General features: G+C 36.2%; 1 protein-coding gene across 4 annotated transcripts in view; it reads right to left on the bottom strand.

The window, feature by feature from the left end:
- The window catches only part of LOC125657816 (monocarboxylate transporter 12-like), a 42,225-nt gene that overhangs the window by 15,584 nt on the left and 14,141 nt on the right, over positions 1 to 12,500 (bottom strand). The window contains exons 1-2 of one of the 4 annotated variants that reach the window (XM_048888606.2): positions 5,282 to 6,012; positions 1,624 to 1,677 (exon numbers count right to left, since the gene is read on the bottom strand). The gene's annotated coding sequence lies outside the window, so the exon portion shown is untranslated. Of the gene's footprint in view, positions 1 to 1,623; positions 1,678 to 5,039; positions 6,013 to 12,500 lie in introns of those variants that run through there. The other 3 variants (XM_048888607.2, XM_048888603.2, XM_048888605.2) reach the window with 3 other exon arrangements.

Raw genomic sequence — 12,500 nt, 5'->3', positions numbered from 1 at the left:
CACCTAGTCAATTATAAATCTGCACTACATTGGAATGCTTGATGTAACTGTACGTACTTGGCCAGTGATTTTTGCTGAGAAAATTTTCAACAATCAAATATATAATATTCTCAAAGATTAAAGATATCCCTATTTCAAAATTTGATCCCTTACTGAGACACCATCCTAACACCCCCCCCCCCCACCCTACCCGCTTCCGTTGCAGGGCCATGGTTTAATGAATCTTCAGTCTGCACTACCTGAGAATGCCAATGTATATCAATATGATTAATCATGGACCTGCTGGTCATGAGATGAAGATTTTAAAAAATTCCCTCATATATTGCCATCCCAGTCTTCCTTCCAGGGCCATGATTTGAATGACTTGGAATCTGTACTACCTGGTCATGTTTGCAAAGAACTATGACTTATCATGGCCCTGCTATTCTTAAGAAGAGGAGGTTTTGCTACAATGTAAAACTTTGATCCCTATTGTGGCCCCATACTACACTCTGGGACCATGATTTGAACAAACTTGAATCTGCACTACCTGTGAATACTGACTAATCATGGCATTGTTGCTCTAGAGAAAAAAGATTTTTCCCTATACACTTTGTTCCTCTATTGTGGCCCCACCTTACCCCCCACCCCACCCACCCCCTATGGCCATGTTTTGAACAAACTTGAATCTACACTACCTGAGGATGCTTGGATATTAATATGATTTATCATGGCTGTGCTGTTCTTAAAAAAAAGACTTTTAAAGAATTTCTTATCTTTCCCAATGTAAAACTGATTTCCTTTTGTGCTGTCCCCTTCCTAACCCAATAGGGCCATGATTAGAACAATTTTGAATCTCCATTCATTAAGTAAGCTTTCACATCAGTTTTGTTTTATCTTGTCCAGTGATTCTTAAGAAATTTTTTAAAGACGATGCCACCATATTTTCACTACAGTGTCCCCTTAATATCACTACAGTGTCCCCTTAATATATTGCCCCCCCCCCCCCCCCCCCCCCCCCCCCCCCCCCCCGTTATAATGCCACCTCTGCTTATTGCCTGAAAATCCTAAAGAACAGATTTCTCCCCATGTTAATATCCCAATTATAATGCCAAACTTGTAAAATGCCATATCTATGTCACTGATTTTCACAAACAAATGGTCAAATATGGGGTTTACCCTCATGAATCATCATGCCAATTACCCAACACTCATCAATATCACACCTGTACTTTGAAAGCAGGGCAGTGAAGTGTGACAGTCTCCACAAAGTATTCAGGTAGTCAGGTTAATTACAAATAATTGTTGAATTATACTCAAGATAATCTAACTGTTTACTGGGTATACAAAATGGAACCCGGCCAAATACATTTACAGAATCGAGTTTGTTTTGACTGCTCAGCGAATTGTCTGTAACGGTGAATTCGTTATATCGCCACCCCCACTTTATTGCCCAAATTGGTCTTGAACAAAAGTTGGCAATATATCAAGGGAGCACTGTATTTCTTAACTATCTTCCCTTTGAAAAAGGATGCAACTCTTCATTTGAACAATTTTAAACACTAAAACTGCCCCACTTGTCATCAAATTTTGGTACATGTAATTTTCCACATACATTGTATGAATGTAAGGTAAAACACCTACTTGTTCTGAATGTATAACTGCAATACCCATATCCACATAGTCTCCAAAATGTGTCTGAAATCAGAATCAGAACTCAAAATCACATTATCCTAAAACAAGAGGCCCATGGGCCACATTGCTCACCTGAGTATCCTTGGCCCTTATCTGAAGACTTTCCATATATAATGGCATGTAAAACCTTAGTCCCTATTGTGGCCCCAACCTACCCCTAGAGACCATGATTTTTACAAACTTGAACCTGCACTATGTCAGAAAGCTTTCATGTAAATGTCAACTTCTTTGGTACAATAGTTTTTCCCTATATATTTCTATGTAAAAATTGATCCCCTATTGTGGCCCCATTCTACCCCCTGGGGCCATGATTTGAACAAACTTGAATCTGCACTGTCAGGAAGCTTTGATGTAAATGTCAGCTCCTCTGGCCCAGTGATTCTTGAGAAGATTTTTAAATCATACCCTACCCTAATTTTGCATTTTTGTGATTATCTCCCCTTTGAAGGGGGCATGGCCCTTAATTTGAACAAACATAAAAGCCCTTCACCCAAGGATGCTTTTGGCCAAGTTTGATTGAAATTGACCCAGTGGTTCTGGAGAAGAAGATGAAAATGTGAAAAGTTTACAACGACGCCGACAGACAATTAATGGACAGATTTTGATCAGAAAAGCTCACTTGAGCTTTCGGCTCAGGTGAGCTAAAATAAAAAACAGAAAAAGAAAAGCTAATACTCAAAGATTCTGTTTATTTTCATTCCATTGGTTTTCGTTCCAAGTTTTAGCAACATTAATTCAAATATATAATTCATTTTCATAGTAAACGATTAACTGAAAAGGAAGCTGGAAGGAGAGGAAGGGGCAATAATGAGACTAAATAGAATTATGAAAGAAATTGAGGAGCAATAATGAGACTACCTAGATCAATGAAGGAGAGGGAGGGGTAATAATGAGACTAAATAGATCAATGAAGGAGAGAGAGGGGCAATAATGAGACTAAATAGATCAATGAAGGAGAGGGAGGGGCAATAATGAGACTACCTAGATCAATGAAGGAGAGGGACGGGCAATAATGAGACTAAATAGATCAATGAAGGAGAGGGAGGGGCAATAATGAGATTGTCTAGATCAAGGAAGGAGAGAGAGGGGTAATAATGAGACTATAAATAGATCAATGAAGGAGAGGGGGGCAATAATGAGACTAAATAGATCAATGAAGGAGAGGGAGGGGCAATAAATAGACTAAATAGATCAATGAAGGAGAGGGGGGCAATAATGAGACTAAATAGATCAATAAAGGAGAGGGGGGCAATAATGAGACTACCTAGGTCAATGAAGGAGAGGGAGGGGCAATATTGAGATTACTTAGATCAATGAAGAGGGGGGATACAACAATGAAACTACCTAGATCAATGAGGACGGGGGATACAACAATGAGACTGCCTAGATCAATGAAGAGGGGGGCAATAATGAGACTACCTAGATTAATGAAGAGGGGGGAGGGGGGCAACAATGAGACTACCTAGATCTGTGAAGGGGAGGGGGTAATAATGAGACTACCTAGATCAATGAAGAGGAGGGATACAACAATGAGACTACCTAGATCAATGAAGAGGGGGGGATACAACAATGAGACTACCTAGATCAATGAAGAGGGGGGCAATATTGACACTACCTAGATCAATGAAGAGGGGGGCAATAATGAGACTACCTTAAGACCAATGAAGGGGAAGGAATAATGAGACTAACTAAATCAATTTGTCATTCTCACCCCAGCTACACCTCCGTAAAAATGACTGAATAATTAGCATTTATATTTCTACCCAATTATGATTATAAAATACCAGGGTATCATGCTGATAGTTTTCCACATTATTGGTTTAGTTATGTTTGATCCTCATAATAATACAAAAATTAAGGTTGTTTCATTGGAAAATTTTGTGGTAAGTATGAATCTTTAGCAATATTAAAACATTTCCAAATAGTTTTACAAAATCCTATAACTTAATCTTTTTGGACATCCTTAGTCAAAAGTTCTTAAATTACTAGTTATATAACAAACATTAGATTTACATCTACAACTGGTGGCATATCTCAAAATGAGTGAAAATTTCTCAAAGGGATGTATAACAAACAAAACCAAAAACATAACACATGAAACAAGTGGCCCATAGACCACAACACTGACCTGATTAAACCTAGTTCTGCTGTTCTTCAGAAGGTTTTTGAAAAATTTTGAACTCATATTATGACTCCACCTAAGCCAAACAGGCCTGCAGGGGGTCACGTCACCTAATTTGTAGCTGCAGAACTGTATAGCTCTCTGAAATTTTTTTGGGACAGATCACTGATCTGTCCCATTATTTTTTTTCAGAGAGCTATACTTGAGTCCACACAACATAGAAATGCCCTATTTCCCCATTTTCCATGCATCATGTAAAATTTTATCCCAATTCTATCCCCACCCTTACTATTGGCCCATATATAGTCCATAATTATATTATCATTTTTAAAAATTTCAAATCTTCCCCATACATTCTCATGTAAAACTTTGACCCTGTATGTGGCTCAAAAACAGCCCCAGGGCATTGATTTCAAGAAACTGGATCTGCACTTCCCTAGGATGCCTGCACTTCCCGAGGATGCCTGCACTTCCCGAGGATGCCTACACTTCCCGAGGATGCCTGCACTTCCCGAGCATGCCTGCATATTGATATGACGAATTTTGGCCCTGCAACTGCTCTTGAGGAATAAGATTTTTTTGTTGAAGTTTATTATCAAAACTTTATCCATTGAGGGCCCATTCTCCCTCACCCCACCCCAATAAATATGAATGACATGCAAATAAGATGGACATGCATTTAAACTCTTCTTGTGAGCATGTTCATGCATGTATTAATTAATATTGTGGTATGTTTGACTATTATGTCAAATTATGATTTTATGCATTGCTTATAACTTAAAGGAGGAAAAACAAACAATATAAAAAAATAGCTTTGGGCATATTGAAGGTAGATAATTAACTAAAACAATAAGCAGAAATCTCTACACAATATCACTGTTGCATGTCAAACAAAAACAATTCATCACATAATTTAAAGGTGATTGAAATATTTCAAGTGAATAAATCGACAAAATGCACGAATCAATGCCATTTTCTTAGAATAACGATCAAACAAGGCTGCAGGATCTGCACAGCAATAACATCAATATTTAATTTTGTGTAAATTTGATATTGCACTCCACTAAACCACCCTACTTCACATCATTAAACTTGATTTTGAAATTTAAAAAAAATTACTGGTTCTGTATTTTTTAGATTCTCATTTGCATACAAAGGACTGTAACTCATCAGACCTTATCACTTACATGCAAAAGCAACTGACAGCTGATTGAACATGTCACACTATGCAATCAATACATACCCCAATTAGCATGTGCACAGGTACACACCATCTCAGACCTGTTTGTTATCACTCAGATATCTGGTAACAATAGTCTGATATCGAAATCCGCTTCTTATAATGTGTAAATGAATTCTAGGTGACTTTACAATGCACACAACAGGGTATTACTTACTGCATGTTGACTGAGAATGCCCAAATTGCTGTGCAAGAGCTCTGAATATCCACAAAAACAAGATATATTGTCTCTACAAATGTCTTACATCTACTGGTATTACTGCTGACTGCCCTCAAACTGGCCAAGGTAACAAAACCATTACCATGTCAGGATTGTTTCATAAGGTTGCAGCTCTCGTGCAACTGCTGGTTTAGAATTGCACAAAGATGAGGCATCTCTGCTCCTATGACATCAAGTCGCGTCATGCTGGGAATGCCCCTTAATCATCACCGACATGAATTCAGACTCCAATAGTTGCAACAACACCGTCCAAATGTGTTTCCTAAACAAAGATGGTGCCATTAACTCTATTCTGACAAGTCTTCATTCACCCTTTATCTCTCAGATAGATGTAAGCGTGTTTTTTGATGTTGCAGTGAAGGTTAGAATAGACAGATAATCACATGGTGGACTGTGACAGGTTTGGTGATGGTAGTATTAAGGCAAAACTTGCATGGTATGTACGTCATCATTGAAGGGAATTTGACAGCTCGATGGTACATTAACAACCTTTTTTTCTGCAGTCTGCTGCCATGCTGTTTGTATACCACTAATCAGCACAATTTAATTTTTCAACAAGACAATGCCCAGTGTATGATAACAATCTTGATCTTTTGTCAACAGAGCATGTGTGTGACATGTTAGATCAATGCATCTGAAGGAGCACGCCCAAATCCAGCAAAGACTCTACCCACTTTGCGTCTGGCACTTGTGGAAAAGTGGCAGAACATCCCTATGGTATAAAAAAAACCATATAACAAACTCTATACATCACAGCTAGAATTTGAGCAGCAACAAAGGCTAACAGGGAGAGGGGGGCACATATTTATTATTTAAATAGGAAAATTTCATTGAATACCACTTCTTCAGCCTTGACAGTTTTCACCAAAGTAATGATAGCTACCTCTAATTCACTGTGTCACCCAATAGATGTGGATCTTCTATTAGTTATAGCCAGAGTAATGATAGCTAACTTTAATTCACTGTGTTATCCAATAGATGTGGATCTTCTATTAGTTATAGCCAGAGTAATGATAGCTAACTTTAATTCACTGTGTCATCCAATAGATGTGGATCTTCTATTAGTTATAGCCAGAGTAATGATAGCTAACTTTAATTCACTGTGTTATCCAATAGATGTGGATCTATTAGTTATAGCCAGAGTAATGATAGCTAACTTTAATTCACTGTGTTATCCAATAGATGTGGATCTATTAGTTATAGCCAGAGTAATGATAGCTAACTTTAATTCACTGTGTTATCCAATAGATGAGGATCTTCTATTAGTTATAGCCAGAGTAATGATAGCTAACTTTAATTCACTGTGTTATCCAATAGATGAGGATCTTCTATTAGTTATAGCCAGAGTAATGATAGCTAACTTTAATTCACTGTGTCATCCAATAGATGTGGATCTTCTATTAGTTATAGCCAGAGTAATGATAGCTAACTTTAATTCACTGTGTTATCCAATAGATGTGGATCTATTAGTTATAGCCAGAGTAATGATAGCTAACTTTAATTCACTGTGTTATCCAATAGATGAGGATCTTCTATTAGTTATAGCCAGAGTAATGATAGCTAACTTTAATTCACTGTGTCATCCAATAGATGTGGATCTTCTATTAGTTATAGCCAGAGTAATGATAGCTAACTTTAATTCACTGTGTCATCCAATAGATGTGGATCTTCTATTAGTTATAGCCAGAGTAATGATAGCTAACTTTAATTCACTGTGTCATCCAATAGATGTGGATCTTCTATTAGTTATAGCCAGAGTAATGATAGCTAACTTTAATTCACTGTGTTATTCAATAGATGAGGATTTTCTATTAATTACAAAATTGAATGATATTATCAAAATCATAAAAAATACTAGTTCTAATTGTAACGGGGACCGTTACAGATGTTCCCCAAACCTCCCCCAATTCAAAAGTGATGTCCTTGTGAATCTATAGGAAAATTTTATTTTAGCCTTTAATTACATGTAGTACGTTCAATATGGTCATTTCAGTACCAAGAAATGAAAGAAAGCGTTGCACGTGCATACACGCGCACGCGTGTATGATTCCGAATTTTTGTTGATGTCGTTCAACAGGCATTTGTATCATATACCCACAGTATGAATTTCATAACGTTTCCACCAAATATAAGGAAGTTATAGCGATTTTAAAATCGTCCAATCAGAAATCAGCACACGTGCATGCACGTGATGAGCAGTAATTCTAATCACAGCAATTTGTAAGGAGTACCAAGATACATCTAAACCCCTAATATGAATAGAATTTGATGAAAAACAAAAACGTTATCGTCCTTTAAAAATTGAACATTTAAAAAACGTTGCACGCGCATGCGCGTGTGCGTTGGCATTTTTTGTTACACCAACATATAGATACACATATTGTCTACATATGCTGTGAATATCATCTCATTCGCTTCATAAATAAGATAGTTACAAACGTTTTAGCATTATCCAATCAAAATGAAGCGCACGTGCATGCGCGTGCAAATTGGTAATTTTGACTATGTAAATCAGTTAAGGGTCTCAATATCTACCTATGATATCAATTTCAAGCCATTTCAATGAACAACAAAAAAGTTAGACTGATTCCAAAGTTAGCGTACAAATTTTGTAATGCGCGTGCACGTGCATGCGTGCGCGTGAAGACAAAATAACTATTATTTTTTCATATGTACAAATGATATACTATCATCCTATTTAGGTTTTATATCGCTTCCTTCAATATTCTGATTTTCCATTTTTTGTACCAAAATTGCAATGCACGTGCGCGCGCGTGCATGCACGTGCAAACAAAATGACTATCACTATGCACATCTACAAACGCTATACTATCATCCTGGAAAGTTTCATATCGATCCCTTTTGTAGTTTCTGAGAACACTACCAGACAAAAAAGTACCGGAGAAAAAGAATAATAACTAGACACTCATTACTAGTAATGAGTAGGTCTTCCGTTAGACCACTTCCGGTAAAGAGCTTTCTATTCCTACGAAAACCATTTAAATGTATCAGAAAATGTGCCTTCACAATGTATGAGAAATGTATTATCGAATTTTTTACTCATTTCTCGTAACTTCCGGAGACGACCGGAAGTACTATTCAGATGCGTTTTCCTATAAATGACAGCGACTCTTTACTGTCTATATTCCCTGAAAATTTCACCTCTCTATCTGAAAGAGTTCTCAACAAAAAGAAGTAGACTAAAGAAAGAAGACGTAGTAGGTTACTACCGACCGGAAGTCAATTTTGAAAAACAAAATTATCAAAACTTTAGAAGTTGATACTTCTATTAAGACATGTGAAAATCATATGAAAGACTTCAAATATAAGCGAGATTTATGGGGACAAAGAGACGAAAAGTAAAAAGGTATTTTATCAAGAAACCGGAAGTAGTCGTTTTGACTACCGACAGAGTCAATATTCTTTTGACACTTTGAAAAACAGTTAATAAACTAGTATAGGTTTCAATTTAAAGGAAAAAGTTTGAAATTTGCGATTCTTTCCCTCACTTCCGGTGACGACAGGAAGTGAGGGTCGACATGTTCAACCCCCTACTGCACTCTTACAAACGGAGATTGATCATCCCTGAATATTTGATGAACCTATATTTTACCTTTTCGAAGTAAAATGCTGGACAAAATTCCTTTTGAGAAACAGAAAATCGGCCATATTTTCCGACCGGAAGTGAATTTTCTAAAAACAAAAATAATTATAGCAAGGTCATTTCATCAGACATTATTCCTGAAAATATCAAGAAAATATATCCAGACTCGAAGAAATCGGAAAATCGACATTTTTTCAAATACTTCCGGTAGAGACCGGAAGTGACGGATGAAAAAATTGAATGTATGTGTACATTGGACTAATGTTAGTTGATCAACTCTAGAGGTTTCAAGCGTCTATCTATATTCATTATTGAGAAAGTGAAAAAACAAGGTTTGAATATGTCCACCCCATATCTCACGACCGGAAATGAATTTTACAAAAATATTTAAATATACTCTAGACATTTATAGTATCTATAACATATATAAAATTCAAATTATTAACTTGTTTCATGACCGAGATTTATGGCACTGAAAAATGAGAGAATGAATAGTCTTTCTTTGATATAACCGGAAGTTGGAAATTCAACGTCCGGTGGGGTCAACATTTTTTGAGAATTAGAACGAGACCTAGAAAACCGATATAGGTTTCAATTTGAAAGAAAAAAGTTTCAAATTTATGATTCATTAATCACTTCCGGTGACGACCGGAAGTGATGGCCGTCATTCTTAACCCCCTCCTGCACGCCTACAAAGTGAGATCTATTCACTCTGAAAATTTGGTGACTCTATCTTTTACTGTTTCTGAGAAAAACGCTAGACAACGAAAACAGCTAATAAGCCGTATTTGCCGACCGGAAGTGAATTTTACAAAAATATTTGACGTTACTCTAGACATTTATAGTGACTATAACATATGTAAAACTCAACTCATTAACTAGTTTCATGACCGAGATGCATGCATTTTCAGACAAAATGACGTTCGTTCCGCACATCTACATAGAGTATTCTATCATCCTAAAAAGGTTTCATATTGATCCCTTCAGTAGTTTCTGAGAACACTCGTGGACAAAAAAGGGTGACAAGAATAAAGAAAGAATAATAATCGAATTTTTTACTCATTTCTTGTAACTTCCGGTGACGACCGGAAGTACTATTCAGATGTGTTTTCCTATAAATGACAGCGACTCTTTACTGTCTATATTCCCTGAAAATTTCACGTCTCTATCTGAAAGAGTTCTCAACAAAAAGAAGTAGACTAAAGAAAGAGAAAGTAGTAAGTTATTACCGACCGGAAGTCAATTTTGAAAAACAAAATCATCAAAACTCTAGAAGTTGATACTTTTTATTAAGACATGTGAAAATCATATGAAAGACTTCAAATATAAGCGAGATTTATGGGGAGAAAGAGACAAAAAGAAAAAAGGTATTTTATCAAGAAACCGGAAGTAGTTGTTTTGACTACCGAAAGACTCAATATTCTTTTGACACTTTGAAAGAGAGTTAATAAACTAGTATAGGTTTCAATTTGAAAGAAAAAGTTTGAAATTTGCGATTCCTTCAATCACTTCCGGTGACGACAGGAAGTGACGGTTCAACCCCCTACTGCACGCTTATAAACGGAGATTGATTATCTCTGAATATTTGATGAACCTATATTTTACCTTTTCCAAGAAAAATGCTGGACAAAATTCCTTTTGAGAGACAGAATATCGGCCATATTTTTCGACCGGAAGTGAATTTTGTAAAAACAAAAATAATTATAGCAAGGTCATTTCATAAGACATTATTCCTGAAAATTTCAAGAAAATATATCCAGCCATCTCTGAGAAATCACTCGAAGAAATCGGAAAATCGACATTTTTTAAAACACTTCCGGTATAGACCGGAAGTGACGGACGAAAAAATTGAATGTATGTGTACAATGGACTAATGTTAGTTAATCAACTCGACAAGTTTCAAGCGTCTATCTATATTCATTATTGAGAAACTGAAAAAACAAGGCTTCAATATATCCACCCCATATCTCACGACCGGAAGTGAATTTTACAAAAATATTTAAGTATACTCTAGACATGTATAGTGTCTCTAACATATGTAAAATTCAAATCATTAACTTGTTTTATGACCGAGATTTATGGCACTGAAAAATGAGAGAATGAATAGTCTTTCTTTGATATAACCGGAAGTTGGGGATTCAACTTCCGGTGGGGTCAACATTTTTTGATAATTAGAACGAGACCTAGTAAACCGATATAGGTTTCAATTTGAAAGAAAAAAGTTTGAAATTGATGATTAATTTAATCACTTCCGGTGACGACCGGAAGTGATGGCCGACATTCTTAACCCCCTACTGCACGCTTACAAAGTAAGATCTATTAACTCTGAAAATTTGATGACTATCTTTAACCGTTTCTGAGAAAAACGCTGTACAACGAAAACAGCTAATAAGCCGTATTTGCCGACCGGAAGTGAATTTTACAAAAATATTTGACGTTACTCTAGACATTTATAGTGACTATAATATATGTAAAACTCAACTCATTAACTGGTTTCATGACCAAGATTTATGGCACTGAAAAATGAGAGAATGAATAGTCTTTCTTTGATATAACCGGAAGTTGGAGATCCAACTTCCGGTGGGATCAACATTTTTTGAGAATTAGAACTAGACCTAGTAAAACGATATAGGTTTCAATTTGAAAGAAAAAAGTTTGAAATTGATGATTTATTTAATCACTTCCGGTGACGACCGGAAGTGACGGCGACAAAAAATATTACGTGCATGCACCATAGAGAAGATAGATCTGTCATCCCTGAAAGTTTCATTCGATTATCTTTTGTGGTTTTCAAGTTTACCCCCGGACAAAGTTTCTTTCAAAAACCGGAAAATTGGACGTATCTGACGAACGGAAGTGAATTTTGAAAAAATGAAAAAAATTCCTCGAGGTACCATCGTTGTCTATAACCTGTGAAAGTTTCAGGAAAATCCATCCAATGGTTTAGGAGACGAAAGGGAAAAAAAAATAATAATAATAATAACTAGACACGATCTCGTTGCGAGCAACGAGTAGGTCTTCCGTCCGATTTGTTGATGCACTCGGAGTTAAAAAAAAAAAAAAAAAAAGACAAATGAGTCCCAATTTAGTTTCCGACTTTAAGACACTTTAGATATAATCAATTTTTCATATCATAAGCTTCTGAAGCAAAGTTGCGGTGAAATTCGTTTGAAATTCGACTCTCCAGGCGAGCCATAAGGCCCTCGGGCCTATTTCTTGATGTCATTTGTTAGCCCTCTATAGACTCAACAACTTTAGCTCTATATGTCTTTACAAAATATTTACCTGTAAAAAGTTATTGAGGTCGACCGATATTGACAAAAAATCGACTCTACAGGCGAGGCATTAGGACCATAGGCCTATTTCTTGATATCAATCGATAGATCTCGTTAAACTGAACAACTTTTGTTCAATATGTCCTTACAAAATATTTACCAGTTACAAGTTTTTGAAATCGACTGATATCGACAAAAATCGACTCTACAGGCGAGCCATGAGGCCCACAGACCCATTTTTTGATATTGATCGATAGGTTATGACACATTGAACAACTTTTGTTCAATAATGCTTTTCAAAAAATATGTCGTTTTAAAGATATGAGGCGTCAAATATTTACGATTTTGGCCATTAAAATCTCTAA

Source organism: Ostrea edulis, chromosome 9, assembly GCF_947568905.1.
Source record: "Ostrea edulis chromosome 9, xbOstEdul1.1, whole genome shotgun sequence".
Lineage (NCBI taxonomy): Eukaryota > Metazoa > Mollusca > Bivalvia > Ostreida > Ostreidae > Ostrea > Ostrea edulis.
Note: the sequence above shows the minus strand (reverse complement) of the source record. Positions and strands in the feature narration are given on the sequence as shown.